This window comes from Molossus molossus, unplaced genomic scaffold (assembly GCF_014108415.1).
Source record: "Molossus molossus isolate mMolMol1 unplaced genomic scaffold, mMolMol1.p scaffold_m16_p_7, whole genome shotgun sequence".
Classification (NCBI taxonomy): domain Eukaryota; kingdom Metazoa; phylum Chordata; class Mammalia; order Chiroptera; family Molossidae; genus Molossus; species Molossus molossus.
Window position 1 is genome coordinate 77,021,033 of NW_023425401.1, and position 15,781 is coordinate 77,036,813.

The 15,781-nt window shown below is 34.0% G+C and overlaps 1 non-coding gene across 1 annotated transcript; it reads right to left on the minus strand.

Moving 5' to 3' along the window:
- Window positions 1–6,674: 6,674 nt before the first annotated feature.
- Window positions 6,675–6,837, minus strand: LOC118620610. The gene has a single exon (XR_004957507.1). It is a non-coding gene; the product is annotated as a U1 spliceosomal RNA (small nuclear RNA).
- Between the last annotated feature and the right edge of the window lie 8,944 nt (window positions 6,838–15,781).

Sequence of the window (15,781 nt, forward strand, 5' to 3'; positions counted from 1 at the left end):
GGTCAGAATCTTTTTCAATAACTTGTTCCTATCAATAAGTAATCCTAGGAGCTTCTTTAGGATTCTTGTTAGTGTTCCTCTGGAGTTCTCATGGTAGTAAAGAAAAAAAAAAAGAAGAAGAAGAAACAAAAAGAATCCCACTATTTTATCCCTGGAGACTTTACATCTTGCTCACTCTTAGGGCTCACAGTTTGAAGTGAATATATTTGAAGTATAAAAAATGTTTTTGTGTTGTTGTTGTTTGTTTTTATGCTATAGACTACCCATTATCGAAAAAACCTCATGCTTTTAAGGCCAGGCAGTTTTTCCTTCCTGGCTCTATTTCCTGAGCCTTGAACATAGGCAGATTAAGATATTCTTCAGCCGCTTTAGAACACATGTGGGCAGATGTAGAAAGACAATAAAAAATCCACGGGAAGACCAAAAGCCAGCTTACTGAGGACTTCAGAGAGAAGGGGGTGGGGGTTTAGGTTCTTACTGACAGCATTAAGCTAATAAATTATCAACCTAGAATTGCTCAAACACTGGGTTTTTGATTCTGTAGATGCAATGAATATTTTGACAATATTTTAATTTGACTGTTCAAAAATTAAATTATCTTTCTCTGTAGGACATCCTTACCCTTATAAGGTAGAGCCATACCTACATTATAAAACTATAGTTGCTAGATATTTACTTGACCTTATCGTTCAAGCATAGAAACATAAGGGATACCCTGTCTCCAATTTTAATAGAAGCCAGTGACATGAGAGACCACAAGCCATGAGGAAGCACTTCAAGTGAGGGTGGTGAAAACGGCAGTGGATACAACCACTTTCCAGAAGCAGCTGGGAGCATTGCTAGCTGCAGTATCCCAGGTTCAGCTTTAGTAGATCCAGTAGTGATAGCTATACTGTCTATGCCCAGAGTTGATGACAGTGGTGTCTTCATGGGACAGGCTTCACAAGATAATTTGTTTTGACCTTGATTGCATAAACTCCACACCTATATTTCTCTGATTATCCTAGATATTCTGAGAGCCATCATTTTAAGATTTTTAAATCAGTTAGAGTTGATTTCTATTATCTACAACTCAGAACCTTCTGTGATAGAAAGAAATAATAAATTTATTAGTATTCTTTTAAAATTCATAAGGAGTGGCTTCCTATTGTTTTTGCAGCTAAATAACGTTTCCAAATGTATCAACTAATATATTGACAACTATGATTCTCTAACATCTACAAGGCACATGCTGTTGTAGTTACCAAGAATCAAAGATGGAATTCCTGATTAGGAAACAAACCTTTTAGTTTTATTAGCAAAAATAATAAATGATAGCTAGATATATGGTAGATGATGATAGATAGACAGATAGATAATAGATGATGATAGATGGATGATGATGATAGATAGATGATAGAGAGACTACTAAAAATACTCATTTCCCCACACAGATGGTTACTAGGTTTACTTGCATAATGGTATCTTAGGCTGAAATCCTAATATACGACTTTATACAATAGAAGAGTCATTTATCATCACCTCCTTTCAAAGTCTTATCTAATTAAGACTAAATGCTCCTGGTTATAACATGTCTTTAATGAGTTCTTTTATTTTATTCTAATTTTGAGACACCATATCCCTGACTTAATTGAGGCTAAAATAGACTATTGATATTCCACTGTGTTTTCTGGTTTATCAGAAAACACACTGAGTTTCCCCGCATAAAGGGCTTATTTTTCTATGTTTATAAGAGAGAAATGAGTGAATCCAGGATAAGTAATGCTTTCTGTTCTCTTCTAATTATTAGAATGCAGAGCCTAGGTTTCTCAATGACACTGCACAGCTGAGGCAACCCTGGAGGTTTAAGGGCAAGGAAACCTTGTCAATTTTTTTTCTAAGATAACTTCTTTTACTATTTATATCTTGGAAAAGCCCAGAAAAAATGATAAATACAGTAATGTAAAATAAAGAAATGGTTTTGCCTTTTCTTAGAGCCACTTTGATTTTAAATGCATCATTGACAATATCACAGTCATTCAAAGTGCTGTACATTTTTCAGGTGGCAGGTACTAGTTGTAAATGCAGAGCTCATCAGTGAGGACTTCTTCTTTTTAAATTTTTTTTTCTTTCCTTTCAGTATCTTATTTTTCATTAAAACAATGAATTAGAAAAAATGTGAAAAGCAGCCTGAACCTGCCTATTTTGTTCTTTAACATACAATATTTATATTGAGGGTTTCAAATGGAATTTACTCATATGTGATGTGTACAAAATTGGACTACCATCACTTTGAAAATTTATGTATTTTTTATTATTCTGCTTGTATTTCTGAATGCTTTAGCACATTATTAAGGCTATACCATATGGTATCTGATCAATGCAGTTCTAATTCATAACTTTGGTTTCTTTTCATATTAGGTCTGGTTTCAAGATGAGTTACTTTATTCATTCTAGGCCATTTTTTTTAAGATTAAAAAATAATTTTTACTTTTCATGCTGTTTATTCATATAAGTTCAGTGAAAATAAAAGAAATACAGAGATGAGTTCCTTGAAATAAAGTATTCATAAAGTTAGAAAGCACATTTATAAACTATTTTGATTCTAAAAATTCATTTGTAAAAGTTTAAATATAATTTATAATTTATACATATACACAACACACAAGCACGATAAAGGTATAGGAATTATGTACTATATACTTATTTCAGAAAAGTAACACAAAACAATGCACCCTTACTTAAGATTTTAATACAAAAGGAAAAAAAAGAGCAAGTTACTACTTTATTATTTAAAAAAAATGGTTTTATCTAGTACAGGGGTTGGCAACTAAGGCCCATAGGCTTGTTACTTGTTTTCGTAAGTGCAGTTTGATTGGAACACACAGCCATGCTCATTCATTTATACTTACTGTTTATGACTGCATTCTCCTACAGGGGCAGAACTAAATAATTACAACAGAGTCTATAAGGCTTGCAAACCCTAAAATATTTAGTATCTTGCCACTTAAAGAAAAAGTTTGTTGACCTCTCAATTAACACAGTTATTGATAAATCAGTATTCCCCAAATTTGAATGTGACAGCTGTCACATTTTCTAATGTTAAATTATAAATATATTTTATTTTCAGATAACCAACATGGAAACATTATATCTCAAAATGCCCAACAGCCACAATATGAACCTCCACCACTTGAGATACACTATAGGAAACTTTCTAGTAGACACTGAAGGAGTGATTCATCATTTCTACAAAGATCTTACTTCACACAGCAGAGAGCACAGAGTATCAGCCATTACACCAAGAACCTTATTCTAATGTAAAAAGAAAATAAGATCTGTGCAAGCTAATGGGAGGTCTACACACTCTTCTGTCATAAAATTATCATTTTCTGAAGGGATGAATCTAGAGAACCAGAGAAAAGTAAGGACATTTTTCAGTTAACCTGGTTTTGCTTTCATATTTGGCTTTGATTCTGTTCATCCCATTATTTAAAACAAATTAATCAAGAGTTGTACATAACACCTTTAAAATTATCTTTTGGTAATTATTTTTTCTGCAAATAGTGACTTTATCCCTTACAAAACCAGCTCCATTAATTATGATTTTACTTTTTTTTTTTATTTCTTTTGAACTTCATTGCTTGAAACTGTTCAGATACATTTTTTTACTGATAGCCACATATCTCCATATGGGCTACTTAAAAGCTATTGAGGAACACAGTTTTTCTTTTTATAAAGAAATCTTCCTTCTATTAGGCCTCTATGTCTCCAATGAGAGCATGAAATTTGCAAAAATATAATATTGCTATTTTCAATATGTAATAGTCTGCTATGGTTAAAGATATAATCTCTATGTTTCTTTGACCTCATAACATTATACTTCAATTCTGAGTCTATGTTCCATTTAAAAATGCAAATATTATTAGTGCATATAGGAAAGAACATCTCTGTTTGGAAATTGCATATAAATAAATACAGACGACTGGGAAAAAAAAAAAAAAAGCCAAAATGGAATTATTGCATAAGGATTAGATCTGTATTATATTAATCTCAGAAAGAAGGAATTTTATACATTAACATATAGAGAATTAGTGAAGAGGCAGGTTTAAGCTAAAACTTATAAACAACATAGTTGTAAGCCAGTAAATAAAGCTCATGTTGAAAGGTCTTTTCTTCGTTATTGCCTCTGAATTTTAAGTATCATATTAGTTATTAAATATCAATATTGTCAAGTGATTAAAACAAAATGAAGGTTCTGTTTCTGCTCTGGAATACTGAGAAAGCTGATGGTTTGAGTCCAGGGGTCTAATTTTTATCATTACACGTCTCCTGAAATGACCAAAGGAATATAAAAATAAACACTAATCTGCATCAGATAAAGGAATAGAGAAAGACAATTATTTTTATTCTCAGAAATAGCCATGAATTTATGCTAGATTAAGTGCAGTGGAAATGACAAGGCATCAAGGCCAGTTCAAAACCCTCTTCTGGATTAAGGGGTTCAGACTCTCAGGAAATAATCAGAGCATGGGCTGACAATTTTTCAATTGGAAGGATAAACATTGGAGGCGAGGAGCATCTGTGGGGAAAATGGGGATTTAAATTTGGAATCACTTTTATTGTTTCAGGTAAAGAACATTCAGGTATTTCAGGGAAGGCCCAGCATTTTCTTGTTTTCCGACAGAAATAATAATAATAATGTTTAATATTATAGAGAAATTATCATGTGCTTAACATGAATTATCACACTTGATACCCCTAGTTATCAATTTCATTGGTAAGCAAACTAAGGTTCAGAAAGCTTAAGTAATTTATCCAAGGTCAAATAATAAGTGAAGAAAACATAAATTATGCTCTGGTAATCTGACTTGAAATGATGCCCGTAGATAGGGCCCTTTAGAGGCAAAAGTGACATCAGCTATCTTGGCTTCTAAATGATACACAGGGAATTCCACTGGGTGTGCAATGGCTTGGTTTGCCAGATGTAGCAAACAAAAATATGGAATGCCAAAGAAGAGACAGTCTCACAATATACCTAGCTCTGGAGGTTGGGCAGAAAGACCAGAGGTGCACCAGCTTCATTAAATAGAATAAATTACACAAAGAACTTACTTCATCTTTAGGAAAGTTCTATATTTGAGCCTGTCCTTCATTTCTCTCAGAAAATGAGGTTTCTACACTGCTAATGTATATTTGCATTTACCAGCCCTCCAGACCAATGCCTCAAAGCAGTAATCTAAGAACAACTGAGAAAGTGATGTGGGAACCCAAAAGGGGAAGCTGTATTTATGGGCAGAGTTCCAGCTGGATTTATCTGTCTTCTTTCAAGAATAAATTAATAAATAAAAACCCAAGTGAAAATTGTGTAAGAGATTCTGAAATATGAAAGAAAGAAGCATCCTTTTTTATTTTTTTAACTACATAAATTAGAAGTAAATGTTTGACAGTGTCTACTTGCACTATCAAAAATTCAATAAAACCAAGCATTAGCTAATTTCCTACTATGGATGTGACATGCTCCAGTGCTATAAACTGAAACAAAGTTCATGCCATCAAAAAAAAAAATCTTTGTCGACTGTACTTAAAAAAATAGAAATATTGCCCTGGCCAGTTTGGCTCAGCAGTTAGAGCATTGGCTTGCAGACCAGAGAGTCCCGAATTCAGTTCCTGCTAAGGGCACATACCTCCGTTGCAGTTTGTCCCATCCCCAGTGGGTGTCATGTGGATGGCCACCACTCAATGTGTCTCTCTCACATCGATGTTTCTCTCTCTCTCTCTTCCCCTTGTTCCCTCCTGCTCTATCTGAAGATAAATGCAAAAGTGTCCTTCGGTGAGGATAAAAAAAATTATTTAAAAATATTTACACATCTTTGGTTAAGTTTATTCCTAGGTATCTTAATTTTTTTTTTGTTGCAATGGTAAATGGGATTTTTATTTTTATTTTTTAGTTTCTCTTTTTGCAAGTTCATTGTTGGTATATAAAAATGCCATCAATTTCTTGACATTAATTTTGTATCCTGCTACATTGCCAAATTCATTTACTAAATACAGTAGAGTTTTGGTGGAGTCTGTAGGATATCCTATGTACAATATCATGTCATCTGCAAATAATGACAGTTTCGCCCTGGCCAGTTTGGCTCAGCGGTTAGAGCATCGGCCTGCGGTCCGGAGAGACCCGGGTTCAGTTCCCGCTAAGGGCACGTACTTTGATTGCAGTTTGTCCCCGGCCCTGGTTGGTCGTGCGGGTGGCAGCCACTCGATGTGTCCCTTCACGTCGATGTTTCTCTCTCTCTCCCCCTTCCTCTCTCTCCCTCCCACTCTATCTGTACAAAAAAAATGGAAAAAAAAAATAATAATGACAGTTTCATTTCCTCCTTTTCAATTTGGATCCCTTTTATGTTTTCTTCATGTCTAATTGCTGCGGCTAAGAATTCCAGTACTATATTAAATAAGAGTAGCGAAAGTGGGCTTATTCCTGTTCTTAAGAGAAATGCTTTTAGTTTTTGCCTATTGAATATTATGTTGGCTGTAAGTTTGACATAAATGGTCTTCATTATGTTGAGATATGATCCTTCTATTCCCACTTTGCTGAGCATTTTTATCAGAAATGGATACTGGATTTTGTTGAATGCTTTTTCAACATCTATTGATATGATCATGTTTTTATTTATTTATTTTTTGTTTATTTTTTTCAGAGGAGAGTATGAACGCCGTCCTATACTACCACAAATTATTCAGTCGAGTTTCCCACATTTGGGAAAATTGCAGGGGTCAGCACATCCATAGTGCAATGCATAAGCCTTGCCATAGAAAAACCACTGCATGATCATGGTTTCTTTCCTGCCAGGTAAGTATTGATCATATAGTTTTTATCTTTCATTTTGTTTATGTGGTGTATCACATTTATTGATTTGCAAATATTGTACCAGCCTTGTATTCCTGGGATGAATCCCACTTGGTCATAGCAAATACTTTTTTTAATGTACTGCTAGATCTGATTTCCTAGTATTTTATTAAGAATTTTGGCATATATGTTCATCCTTTGTGATGACATGGAGGGACCTGGAGAGTGTTATACCCAGCAAATCAAGCCAATCAGTGAAAGAGAAGTATCACATGATCTCACTAATTTATGGAATATAATAAACAAAACAAGCTAATAAACAAAATAGACCCAGAGACATAGAAGTAGGGTACAGACTGACAAACCTCAGAAGATGGGAATGGGGGGGGAGGCAAGAGATAAATCACAAAACTTATATGCATATGTACGTCACCATGGACATAGACAACAATGCTGGGGGTGGTGGGATTGGGAGGAAGATGTCAATGGGGGAAAATGGAGAAAGATCTGTAACAGCTTAAATTATAAATGGCATTTGCTTAAATTTAAAGTGAAAAATGTGGCACATGCCTCAATTCTACTGAAGGCAAGTTCATGATAGAGACATTTGTTTTTTTGACAACAGCATTAATAGAAACTCTGGTGTCTGGATAATGTGTTTGTGGATGTTGAAAAGCAGAGTGTGGTGTATTTATTTTGTTCAAGACTCCCAACAGTTCTTTGAGCTACTTAAAACCCTATAATAAATCCCATTGTTCACAATATACTATGATGAATGCATCACGGGTACAGCAAAAACTGTCAGAAAATGGAAATACAGAATTGTTTTTCTGAAGTAGTTGAGTTTGAATGCAGTAATATTCTTGTTAGCCTTAGATGGTAGACACATAGCATCAAAGAGTTACTTAAATCATCACCATCATCAAAGGAAAGCATGAGCCTTTGTTGCTGGTTCATGCAACTGGGACTCATCAAACTACACAATAATTACCAGGATGGTCTAGCCAGCAACTAGGAAAAGTTGATTACATTGGATCTTTCCTATATGGAAGAAGAAGTGTGTGTACTGACTAGTAAGCATACTTGCTTATTATTATTATTTTTTAATCCATTTATTTTTTTTCCATTTATCTTCAGATAGAGCGTGAAAGAGGGAGAGAAAGAGAAAAACATTGATGTGAGAGAGACACATCAACTTGCTGCTTCCTGCACTACCCCACCAGGGCCAAGAACAAAAGCGCAACCAAGGTATGTGCCCTTGACCAGAATCGAACCTGAGACTCTTTGGTCCATGGACCAATGCTCTAACAACTAAGAAAAACTGGTCAGGGCTCACTTATTCTTTAAATAATCTTTTTAAATTTTATTTTTCAGTTTACATTAAACATTAATTTGTATTCATTTCAGGTGTAGAGCATAGTAGTTAGACCAGTGGTTCTCAACCTTCCTAATGCCGTGACCCTTTAATACAGTTCCTCATGTTGTGGTGACCCCCAACCATAAAATTATTTTTGTTGCTATTTTATAACTGTAATTTTGCTACTGTTATGAATTGTAATGTAAATATATGATATGCAGGATATATTTTCATTGTTACAAAATGAACAGAATTAAAGCATAGTGATTAATCACGAAAACAATATCTAATTATATATTGTAAAATATTTATTTCTAATTACAAATAAATGAAATCTTGTATTGAAGCATGGTGCAGCATGTATAACAGTCTTAATATAACAACAGTAAACTACATTGCTACATTTTGCGACAGTATGGGTAAAAAGCCAATGTCAGTGAGAAGGTTGAGATTGCATCTTTCTCACCAGATCAGAAATTCTCAGAGCAGTCTTTGCAAGAGCACATATTCCACAACAAGTCTACTTCTGTATTTAAACTTGATAACCAACAAGCTGGAAAACCCTGTTTCATAAAGATATGTTGTTGAAAATGGAAGAAGAAGGTGCAACACAGTCTCAGACAGAACAGGATATGACTGCAAACACTTGATCCAGAATTTTATAACTGGCATTGTAGAGAAATCAGTTCTCACTGCATTGTGGTTAATAAGTTCAATAAACTCCTCTTGTGCTTTCTCAGGAACATCTTCAACTTTGACTGTGAATGGGCTTCTCGCAAGTGCAAATGGGTTGTCAGGTAGATTTGGAAAGTACGATGAAATTTTGTCTGCAAGCATTTTCAAGTGTTCTTTCGTAGAAATTATCATCATAATCCTTTTGCTAGTTCAATGTCATGTTCCTCAAAGAAAGGAGATAAAGTAGGCAACATGTAAATTTTATTTTCATCCAATTTTTTTGCCAAAGCTTAAGTTTCTTTTGGAATGATGGGATCTTTTCAGACAAATGGAAGTATGTTGCATTTGGTACTTGCAGTGATAAATTTAAGTCATTCAAGATGGCAAAGATGTCAACCAAGTAAGCTAGTTTCTGAAGTTCACTTTTAATGCTGAAAAGTGCTTCAAATTGCTGTCTTGCTTTCTAATTAAAAAACATTTTGAGTTCATCACAAAGCTCAAAAACACATTTTAAAACTTTTCCTGTTGACAACGATCTCACTTCAGTGTGAAATAACAGAGCATTGTTTGGCACATCCAACTCGTTGCACAGTTGCAAAAACAGTTGACTGTTTAAAGTTCTCACCTTTACAAACTTTACAGAACTTATGACGTTTTTTATTACTTCTTGTAACTCTTGTGGCCACATCTTTGTTGCTAATATTTGCTGATGAATCATACAGTGAGTTCCGATGACTTTTGGTGATTCATTCAGTACCAAATATTGAAATCCAGATTGACATCCTAGCATAGCTGGGGCGCCATCTGTGCAAACACCACAAACCTTTTCCCAAGAGATCTTATGCTCTTTCAGAAATGAACCAACTGTGTCAAATACATCACGTGCAGTAGTTGTTGTTTCAAGAGGTTTGCAAAAAGAAATTCATTTTTAAAGTCACCATCATTAATATACCTCATGTAAACCAGTAACTGTGAACAGTTTGCAATGTCTGCAGATTTATCAAGCTGGATGCTAAAAATTGGAAGTAAAGCAGATTTAATTTCCTGGATTACCTGATCAAGAATATCAGCAGACATGTCGTCTATTCTTCTGTGGACAGTGTCATTAGATAAAGAAATTGCACTCAATTTTGTAACAAATTCGTCTTCGATCATAACTTAAACAATGTCTTTGGCTGCTGGCAACAGTAAATCTTCAGCAATAGTGTGAGGTTTCATAGCTCTGGCGATTCTGAGTGCCACCAAATATAAAGCTTCAATGGCTACTACGTTTTGTTTGTGGTACTTGCCACCAGTGTCAAGTCAGGCTTTCTTGATTCCATCAGCTTTGCTTCTAAAATAGTTGGTGTCCTTGCTGGCAAAGCTTGGATGCTTGTTATCCAAATGGCATTTTAGTTTGTTCAGCTTCATAGATTTGGCTGATAGAACTTCACAACAAATAACGCATTGTGGTTTCTCAATTCCTGCTGTAATTATTGAGGTAAAATCATACAGTAAAAAATCCTCATTATATTTTCTTTTCTTAATGTTCTTCTCTACACAATCCATTGTCATGGGATGGTTTGCTAATGAAAATAATATGTAACAATAGCTTTAATAATACAAAAGATGATACATGGCACAATTTATTAAAGTTTCCTATGATTTACCATTCTCTGTGTTGTTGTTTTTTTACATACCTGTTACTATCACAAGGGGACAGTATTCACATTAACCACAGCTGAATATAAAAGACCGATCAGCATCCAGATTAAGTTTCCATTGTACAGATAATTTTTTTTGCAGTAGTTGACAATTTTACCATACATGATTTTACATTTACCCAGTAATTATAATTCATGAAGTGTTGTTTTACCTCCAATACTGCTGCTTTCAGCACAGTAGCTACTTTTAACAGAGTAGCTGCTTTCTGCGCAGTAGCTGCTCTCTAAACATGTGTGACTGGTCCACATAAGTACATTATGGCTCCAACCTTGTCACATACACCTGCATTTGTACAGGGTGTATGTAATGAGGTAGGCCCAATGATGTCATCATGCTGGTACTTGTATGTGGGTGTATCTATATGTGGGCATATCTGCATGTGGGCAGACCCACCTAGAGACGAATAGAGGAGCAGTGTCTCGGTTCCTAAGACCATCAGAAATATGTGTTTTCTGATGTTCTTAGGTGACCCCTGTGAAAGGGTCATTAGACCTCCAAAGGGGTCGTGACCCACAGGTTGAGAACTGCTGAGTTAGACAATCATATACTTTACAAAGTGCTCACTCCATATTTCCAGTACCCACCTAGCACTATACATATTGCAATATTGTTGACTATAATCCTATGTTGTATTTTATATCCCATGACTATTTTGTAACAACCAATTTGTATTTGCACCTGGATTATTTCCATATCATAACTATTGTAAATGAGGCTGCAATGAACATAGGAGTGGATATATTATTTCAAATAGGTGTTTTGGGTTTCTTTGGATATATACACAAAAGTAGAATCATTGGGTCATGAGAAAGTTTCATTTTTAACTTTTTGTGGACTCTCCACAGTGTTTTACATAATGGTTACAACTATCTGCATTCCCACCAACAGTGCACAAGGGTTCTCGCTTCTCCACATCCTTACCAACACTTGTTGTTTGTTGATTTATTGATGACAGCCATTCTGACAGGTGAGAGGTGATATTGTGATTTTATTTTGCATTTTTGTGATGATTACTGATGCTGAGCACCTTTTCATATGTCAATGGCCACTTGTATGTCCTCTTCAGAGAAGTGTCTATTCAGGTTCTCTGCCCATTTTTAATTAAATTGTTTGTTCTTTTGCTGTTGAGTTGTATGAGTTCTTTACAAATGTTACATATTAACTCCTTTATGGGATGTATTGGGGAATACCTTTCCTTATTTAGTAGGTTGTCTTTTTATTTCATTGATGATTTCCTTTGGTGTACAAAAATCTTTTAGTTGTCTCATTTTTTTTTTTTTTTATTCTCTTGCCCGAGGAGATATATCACACAAAAATATTGTTAAGAGAAGTGTTCAAGATTATACAACCAATGTTTTTTCCTAAGATTTTTAAAGTTTTGACTTACATTTAAATGTTCAATCAATTTTTAGTTTATTCTTTAATATGATAGATGAAAGTGGTTTAATTCCACTTGTTTGAATGTATCTGCCCAATTTTCCCAACACCACTTATTGATTAGTCCGTCTCTACCCAATTTACATAGATTAATTGTACATATAGTTGTTAGTATAGCTTTGTAGTATGATTTGTTATAAGGGAGTGTGATATCTTCTACATTGTTCTTTTAAAAGATTGTTGTCAATCTTCAGGGCCTTTTGAGTTTCCACACAAATTTTTGGATTATTTATTCCAGTTGTGTAAAAATGTCATTGGTGTTTTGATAGAAATTGTGTTCAATTTATAAATTCCTTTGGACAGTATAGACATTTCAGTGATGTTAATTCTTCCTATAAATGAACACAGTATTTGCTTCCATTTATTTGTATCTTTATATATCTTCCTTCAATGTCTTAAAATTTTCTGAGTACAGGTCTTTTACCTCTTTGGTTAAATGTATACCTCGTTGTTTTTGTGTGTTTTTTTTTAATATGATTTTAAATAGAATTGTTTTCTTAGTGTCAGTTTCTGATAGTTCATTATTGGTGTATAAATATACAAATTTCCCCAGCCAGTGTGGCCCAGTGGTTGAGTGTTGACCCATTCACCAAGAGGTTGCCAATTTGATTCCTGGTCAGGGCATATGCCTAGGTTGTGGGCCAAATCTCCAGTGGGGGCATGCTGCAGGTGGTCAGTAGATGTTCTCTTCCATTGATGTTTCTACCTCTCTCTTCCTCTCTCTCTAAAATCAATAAAAAATACATTTTTTAAAATTTATTTTATATTCTACTATTTTATAAATCCATTTATTAGTTCTAGCATTATGTTTCCTCGAATCTTTAGGGTTCTCTATATAAAGTATCATGTCATCTGCAAATAATGGCAGTTTTACATCTTTCTTACCAATTTGGATACCATTTATTTATTCTTGTCTAATTGCTGTGTCCAGGACTTCCAATGCTATGTTAAATAAGAGTGTGAAAATGGCTATCCCTGTCTTTTTTAAAATTTTAATGGAAGCATTTTTAATTTTTCCCATTGAGTATAATGTTGGCTATGGGTTTGTCAAAAACAGTTTAAATTATATTGAGATATGTTAGCTCTACTCTCACTTTGCTAAAAGTTTTTTATCATAAATGGGTGCTAGGTTTTGTTAAATGTTTTTCTGCATTTATTGATATGATTATATAATATTTGTACTTCATTTTTATGTGGTGTATTATGCTAATTGCTTTGTGGATATTCCACCAATCTTGTATACCTAGAATAAATCCCACTTGATCTGTTTTATGTAATGCTGAATTCAGTTTGCTAATATTTTGTTCAGGAGTTTTAGCATCTAAGTTAATCAAGCTTATAATTTTATTTCTTAGTAGTGTCTTTATCTGACTTTGGAACCAAAACAATGCAAGCTTCATAAAATGAGCTTAGGAGTCTTCCATCCTCTTGTATTTTGGGGATAGTTTGAGAAGAGTAGATGTTAGTTCTTCTTTCAATGTTGGATAAAATTCATCTGTGGAGCCAGCCAGTCCTGAACTTTTGTTTGTTGGAAGGTTGTTTTGATTATTATTATTATTATTGCTTCAATTTCATTGGATATAATTGATCTGTTCAAAATTTCAGATTTCTTTTGATTCTGTCTTGGAAGCTGGTATATTTCTAGAAATTTATTCATTTTTTTTCAGAATGTACAATTGTTTTGCATATTCATAGTATTTTCTTAAAATCATTTTTATGTCTGTGGTTTCATTTGCTACTTCTCCTATTTCATTTCTTATTTTTATTTATTTAGGTCCTCTCTGTCTTTTTCTTGATGAGGCTGGGGAAAGGTTTATCTACCTTGTTCATCTTTTCAAAGAACTAAATCTTGGTTGTGCTTTTAGACTTTATTTTGTTTATTTATGTTCTGATCTTTACTACTTCCTTCCTTCCTTCTATTCACTTTGGGCTTTGTCTGTTTCTCTTTTTCTAGTTCTTTTGGGGTAAGGTTAGATTATTTATTTCTCTTCATGAGGTAGGTTTATAATGCTATGGAATTCCCTTTTAGCTATGTCCTATGGTTTTGTGTTGTGTTTCCATTTTACTTTGTCTCAAGGTATCCTTCAATAGATTTCTTTATAAAAGATTTTTTTCCTACATTGATTTGAGAGAGAGAAGAAGGGAGAGTGAGAGAGAGATAGAAACATCGATGAGAGAGAATATCAATTGGCCCCTTCCTGCATGCCCCCCACTGGGGATTTGGCCCACAACCTGGGCATGTGCCCTGAATGGGAATCAAACTGGAGACTTCTTGGTGCGAGGGTTGACTCTCAACCACTGGACCACACTGGCTGAGCTCAATTGATTTCTTGATCTTACTATTAACCCATTTAATGTTTAGTAACCTGTTATTTAACCTCCATGTATTTTTAGGTTGTTTTCTTGTCATTGATTTTTAGTTTCATTTCTATGTGGTCAAAGAAGACACTTGAAACAATTTCAATCTCCTTAAATTTTTGAGACTTATTTTGTGTCCTAACATGTGGTCTATCTTTGAGAATGTCCCATGTGCCCTTGAGAACAATATATTTTCTGCAGTTTTGGGGTGTAATGCTCTGAAAATATCAATTAAATCCATCTAATCTAGTATGTAATTTAAAACCACTGTTTCCTTGTTGATTTTCTATCTAGAATATATATCCATCAATGCCAAAGGTGTGTTAAAATCTCTTATGATGACTATATTACTATTTATCTCTCCCTTATGTCCATTAAGAATTGCTTTATATATTTACGTGCTCCTATGTAGGATGCATAAATATTTACAAAGATTATATCCTTTTGTTGGATTGATACTTTTAGTATTATGTTGTGACCTTCTTTGTTTCTTGTTATAGCCTTTGTTTTAAGTCTGTTGTCTGATACAAATATTGCTATCCCAGTTTTTTTTTGTTTTTTTTTTTAAATTTCCATTTGAGATATCCCTTATCTTATAGTCAGTGTGTCTTTCAATTTGAGGTAGATCTCTTATACATAGCATATGCATGGGTCCTGTTTTCTAATCAATTCAGCTGCCCTATGTCTTTTGTTTAGAGCATTTAATTTATTTACATTTAAAGTAATTATGATAAGTATGTACCTAATACCATTTTATTCTTTATAATTATGTTCTTCTATATTCTTTCTTCTTCTTAAAGAAGTTTCCTTAACATTTCTTGTAATACTGGTTTGGTGAAAATGAACTCCCTTAGCTATTTCTTGTCTGGGATGCTCTTTATTTCACATTCAATTTTAAATAATAGCCTTGTAAAATAGAGTAGCCTTGGTTGTATGTCCTTGCTTTTCATCACTTTGGATATTTTATGCCCATTCATTCTGGCCTGATATTTTTCTGTTGAAAAACTGCTGACAGACTTATGAGAGCTCCCCTGTAAGTAACTAACTTTCTTTCTCTTGCTGCTTTTAATAATTCTCTTTTTGCCTTAACCTTTGCCATTTTAATTATGCATTGTGGTGTGGGATTTTTGGGTTCTTCTTATTTGCAGCTGTCTGTACTGCCTGGACTTGTGTGTCATTTTCTTTCAGCAGGTTAAGAAAGTGTTCTGTCATAATTTCCTCAAATAGGTTCTCAAACCCTTGCTTTCTCTATTCTCCTTCTAGTACACCCATAATGCAGGTATTGTTATGCTTGATATTTTCCCCAGGGTTTCTTTACACTATCTTCATTTTTTAAAAACTTTTTTTTTTTTCTCTTTGCTCTGATTGGATGTTTTCTGTTACCTTGTCTTAAAATCACTAATTTGGTTCTCTGCTTCATCTAA